A 6,520-nucleotide genomic window follows, 5' to 3' on the forward strand; every position below is an offset into this window, starting at 1 on the left:
GAAGTAACAGGAACAACTTGGGATCAGGTCAGGAAGCATACAGACATGCTCTACAAGGGTCCTGAAGTGGAGATCACATCTCTCCCTTCTTCAGTACAGGACAACTTCACGACCAGCACAGCTCTCTCAGCAGCTCTCTGCTGTCATGCTTCTTGCTGTTGGCCTCTCTGCTGCTAACTGGCCCAGCTCATAGCCAGTATACAGCTCTTAGCTCCTCTCTTGTTGACTCTCTCAGCTGCTTTCTGCTGTTGGGCCTCTCCACCATCAGGCTATCTGCCATCAGCTTCTCTCCTATCAGCCTCTCTGCCACTCAGTGGCCCAGCTCACAGTCAGTGTAGCAGCTCACTTAGTTGCTGCTCTCCTAGCAACAGCTCTCTGCAATTGGGCCTCTCTGTCTTCAGGCTTTCCACTGTTGGCTTCTCTGTTGGTGGCCTCCCTGTTGACTAACTCAGCTCATACTCAGCGTAGCAGCTTCAGGACCGCTCTGTATCCATGTAGCTCTGCTTCTCTGCCAGCCCAGATTTTAGTCAGCAGCTCTCTCAGCTACAGCTTTTTTTTTTTTTAAACCAGGCCTGGGAGGGACCCCCATGTCACAAAGGACACACTCTTTCTCCTGACTCCTATCAACCATAAACTAAACCAAACCAAACCTGTTGCCATTGAGTCAGTTCCAACTCCAGAGTAGATCTGCCCCATAGAGTTTTCAAGGAGCGGCTGGCAGATTCGAACTGCCAACCTTTTGGTTAGCAGCTGTAACTCTTAACCACTGTGCCACCATGAGGTCTTTAAAAACCTCTGTGTTTCAGCCATTCCTCATCAATTACAAGGTGAGGCCTCACTCACCACACCAGAGTTCAACCCATTCTCAATTACCCGTGAGACAAAAGTAACATTTTCTACAGACAAAGACTGGCTCTTCCCCTGGGCAAAATTAACCCATCTGGGTAGAAATCACCCTGAGAGGTCCCCAAGTTGCTTCTCCAAAGAACCAAGACAAAAGACCCCATAAAGGAACAACCATGGATGTATGGGTTTATTTCTAGATTCTCAATTGTATTCCATTGATCTATATGCTCATCCTTATGCCAGTATAACATTGTTTTGATCATTGCAGCTTTATAGTAAGTTTTGAAATTGGGAAAGTTGAATTCTCCAACTTTTTCTTTTACTCAAGATTGTTTTGACTATTTGGCATCCTTTGCAATTCCACATGAATTTTAAGATTCTCATTTCTGCAGGAAAGGCCGTTGGGATTTCGATAGGGATCGCATTGAATCTGTAGATCATTTGGGGGACTTTTGCCATTTTAACAATATAAACTCTTCCAATACATTAACACAGGATGCATTTCTATTTATTTCTCTATTCTCTAATTTTTTCAGCAATATTTTGTAGTTTTTAGTATACAAAGTTTAGACTTCCTTTATTAAATTTATTCCTAATTATTTTACTCTTTTCATGCTACTGAAATGAATGAAATAATTTTCTTAATTTCCTTCTCAGATTATTCATTGATAGTGTATAGAAATACAAATGATTTTTGCATGTTGGTCTTACAAGTTGCTGAAAAAAAAATTAGCATAGCATGCTTACAAAAATACCTTTCAGAAGGAGGGCACAGTTGGCAAACAAACATAGAAGGCATGCGTTATTTGCATTAAAATACGATAATGTTGTGTATTACGTTAATTGATTTTCTTATGTTGAACCACCTTTGCACTCCTGGGATAAATACTTCCTTGTGATGATGTATAATCCTTTTATATTCTGTTGGATTCAGTTTGTTAGTTTTTGTTGAGCATTTTTGCATCTATGTTCATAAAGCATATAGGTGTGTAATTTTCTTTTCTTTTGATTTCTTTGTCTGGTTTTGGTATCAGGCCAATGTTGGCCTCATAGAATGAGATAGGAACCCTTCCCTCCTCTCCTATTTTTTGAAAGAGTTTCAGAAAGATTGGTGTTAAATCCTTAAACATTTGGGAGAATTGACCAGTGAAGCCGTATGATCCTGGGCTTTTATTTGTTTATAATTTTAGATTACTGAGTCAACCTCTTTATAGATAAGAGATAGTAGAAATGCTCTAGGCCAGCTGATTTGAACAATGCAAAGACACCCTGCTACTTCACTATCACTATCATTTGCTTCCAGAAAATGTTATTTGCCTGTATGATTCTTCTTATGTATCTCAGCATCAAATAAGGACCAGACACACTCTTGTTAGCAATGAGTACTTGTACCCATTGCTGTAGGTGAGGTGTGCCTCTCATTTTTAGGAAGTTTATCTGGCTGCCTTTCTAGTGTCTGCCACCACTGGGTTCTCTCCCTGCTGAATGTTCTGTCTGTGGTGTCATCTCATCTCTTTTCCTCCAAGAGCATTGTTATGGATTGAACAGTGTCCCCCCAAAATATGTGTTGTAAATCCTAATCTCTATGCCTGTGGTTGTAATCCCATTTGGGAATGGGTTGTCTTTGTTATGTTAATGAGGCAGGGTTAGTGTAGAGTGTATTCTGAGTCAGTCTCTTCTGAGATATAAAAGAGTTTAAACAAGCAAGCCAGAAAGCAGAGGTAGGGGAAGATAGATGCCAAGCCACATCGTGATCACCAGGGAATGAGGATCTTTCTCCAGAGCCAACAGAGAAAGAAAGGCTTCCCCTAGAGCCAGCACTCTGAATTTGGACTTCTAGCCTCCTAAACTGTGAGAAAATGAACTCCTGTTTGTTAAAGCCACCCATTTGTGGTATTTCTGTTATAGCAGCACTAGATAACTAAGACAAACACTGGTCAGTCAACCTGCTACAAAGCTTTTGGTGGTCTTCTTTAAGGGAATTTTATTTTCCACCCAGTTTTTGAAAACATGAAATTGGTGATTATGTTACCCCTTCTCTTTATTGCTTTTGGATGATTTTCAGGAAGAGCAGGAAATACTAATTTTATGTCATCATTTTTACCTGAACTCACTATTGTGTCCAACACGATGCCTTCTTCTTGTTGAAGAATATCCATTAATTGCCTCTTTTTCAGTGAGTATCTGTAGGTAGCTAAACCCCTTACCTTATCTTTGTCTGAAATATTTCTCTCTTATTCTCGAGTATTAGTTTGGTCAGGTGTAACATTCTAAGTTGACAATCTCCCTCATTTCTGGGGTTTCTCTTTGCAGAGTAAAAGTCCTATATCAATCTAATTATTCTTCCATTATTTATGTTTTATATGAGTTGGAGCTGGCTCAGTGGCAACTAACAACAACATATTTCTCTTTAAAACTTCTAAGGTTTCTATTTATCTTTGGTATTACCCAGTATCACTACATTATCTCTAGATGTGTATTTTTTTTTATTTCCTTCTATTTTTAGAGTGTACTCTTGATCCACAGTCTCAAATTTCTCTTTATTTTTTAAATATTCTCAACAATTATATTTTTATTGTTTTTGTTGACTATTTCATCACACATAAGAAGTTTCTTTGCAATGTATGTGCAAACTTTGACATTTGTAAGGATGTCTCTTGGATTTATGAATACATTCATTTAAAGCAGAGCTTATTAAAAAAACTTTTTCATTTGTGAATAGCTATATATTTAAAGAAAAGTAGTAAAAATAATACAGGGAGATCCCATATACCCCACACCCAGTTTCCCCTATTATTAATATCTTACCTTAATGTGGGACACTTGCCACAATTAATGAATTAATATTGACACATTATTGACAATATTATTGAATTAATATTGACACATCAATTAATATTGACATATTATTATTAACTTAAGTTCATAATTTATTCATATTTCTTTATTTTTTACCTTATGTCCTTTTTCTGTTCCAAGATATCAGATTACTTTATCATAATGTCCCCTTAGTCTCCTCTTGGCTATGGGAGTTTCTCAAATTTTCTTTATTTTTGATAACCTTGATAGTTTTGAGGTGTATTGGTCAGGTATTTTATAGAATGTCCTTCAACTGAGATTTGTCTGATATGTTTCTCAAGATTAGACTAGGGTTATGGATTTTTCTAAGGAAGACCAAAGAGGTAAAGCACCATTATCATCACATGTTATCAAGTTAATATCAACATTGCTTATCACTGGGGATATGGCTTTTCCCACCGAGAAAGCGCCAAGTAAGATCAAATAACAACAAGTCCTTAATATGAGTCTCAAATAGTACCAGTTCTCTTGTGGGGAAGATTGTTGGAGCATGCCAAATCTTTTCTGCCCCCTCCAGTGGCTACAAAGCTGCTGGTTTTCACACCTGCCATGGTTGCAGGGCTCCTGGCTTTCACAGTAACCACAGAGCTGGGAGACAGCAGTGGGAATAGAACAGGTTAAAACACCACAAAGTTGGGAGGCAGAACAAGATGGCGAAGTGTGTGTATGTTCCCATTTAATCCCCCAGCAACTAACCCACTGAACAATGAATAAAAACAAGCACAGACTGAGATCTCAGAGCTCTGGTTGGTAGCTGAGGTGTTGGAGAGTCAGGTGAGTCCTGAAGCAGGGAAGAGGAGGAGTGTGGATGACACAGAAGCTGGGAAAACCTAGCCACTAACATCAGGAACATTCACTCATCACAGCCATTTGGGATGGGTCTGGGCAACACCCCAAACAGGGAACACAGAAAGGGAGCTAATCTGAGGAAGTTTTAGCCTGATTTTTTAAGGCACGGCCCGTTGTCTGTGGAACTTCATGGGCTGTGCAATTGAGAGGGACAAAGGGAAACTGTGACAATGCAAGAGAGTGCCACTGAATCTCACTGGGGCCCAAGACGGACAGGCACTAGGACTGGGAGGAACTGTAAGGGCATCAGGGTGAAGCGAATACTTCAAACAGACAGCAACACAGAGGGAAACAGCTAGCTCCCTGCACACAACGGGACACTGTGGGAAAGCCTGAGAATGGGTGCCTGTGAAGAAAAGACACAGAGTGCTCCCCACCTTTGCCTAAGGAAATTGGAGTCCCACCTCCCCTTTCCCATGCATAAATATTGGATTCCAGAGATCAAGCATCCAGAATTGAATCAGTACTGAAAAAAAAACTTAAGATAAGAGTGACTTCTAGTGGTTCTCAGGAGAAGATACCAAGCCTACTGCTACTGGGTCAATTCTGACTCAGAAACCCTGTGGGGCAGAGTACAGCTGCCCAGTGGGGTTCCCAGGGCTTTGAGTCTTTGCAGAGGCAGGCTGCCACATTTTTCTCGCATGGAGCAGCTGGTTGGTGTGGGCTCCAATCTTTCGAATGACAACTGGGTGCTTGGCTACTGTGCCACCAGGAAGCCCAATCAGAAAATTTTTCAACAAAAACCAGAATACAAAATTTAAAGTAAAAATACAAGATAACAAAATGGCACAGTTTCAACCAAAAAAATAGTAAAACACACAAAATCACAAAAGAAGGATCAATCAAAAGCAAAACATGAAGAAGGAAAATTTCTCCTATGGAGTCCAGACTAATGCAAAGAATTGATAATTTTCAGACTATGCTGCTAAATATGTTTAAAGAAATAAAAAAAGCACACAAACTAGCAGAGAACAGGAAACAAATGGAAGAACAAAGTAAAACAAAATTGAAAATATCAACCAGAAAAAGAGAACTACTGGAACTGAAGAATAAAGCAATTGAGTTAGAAAAAGCAAGAGAAACACTGAACAATAGAGTCAAACAGACAGAAGATAGAATAAATAATATAGAAGACAAAATAACTGAATTTATCAAGTCTCCAGAGAAACAAGAGAAAAGAACAAACAGAAGTGAAAAACCCAAAAAGAAATATGAGATTCAATTAAGAAATCTAACATTAGAATTATTGGAACCCAAGAGTACCATGACAACAATAAAAGCATATAAACAATTTTCAAAGAGTTAATCAGAGAGAATTTCCCAGATCTGAACAGAGAATCAAGGCTTTGTATACAGGAAGCTCCACAAATCCCAATTAAAATAAACGCAAAAAGATCAACTCCACACCATATCCTAATAAAATTATTGAAAACTAAAGACAAGAACTTTGAAAGCAGCAAGAGAAAAAAGCAATATGACATACCAAGTGGCTTTCATAAGAATCAGTGCAGATTTTTCCCCAGAAAATCTAGCGGCCAGAAGACAATGGAGCAACATATATAAAATACTGAATGAAAACAATTGTCAACCAAGAATTCTTTACTCAGCAAAGTTGTCATTAAAAAATGAAGGGGAATTGAGTTCCGGCAAAATGGCACTCTAGGCAGAAACACCACGCTGTCCCTCCAAAGCAAAGATCCAAAAACCTAAGCTGAACAGAGAATACAACAATCCTGAAATCCTAAAACATCAAATAAAGAGATAAAGAACTCAGCCAAGCACCAAATGGAGTGAGAAAACTTAAGCGAATGGAGAGCGAGGAGAGATTCATGCAGAGGTCCCCTACCAGCTAATGCAGCGTGGATCCGCCATCTTGGACTCCTATCAGAGACCAGCAAACAGGGGGTACGAGTAAGCAGCCTCACGGAGTGTCCAGTGGGAGACAAAACAACTGGAAATTTGTGAT

The sequence above is a fragment of the Trichechus manatus genome, unplaced genomic scaffold, assembly GCF_000243295.1.
Source record: "Trichechus manatus latirostris isolate Lorelei unplaced genomic scaffold, TriManLat1.0 scaffold00044, whole genome shotgun sequence".
NCBI lineage: Eukaryota > Metazoa > Chordata > Mammalia > Sirenia > Trichechidae > Trichechus > Trichechus manatus.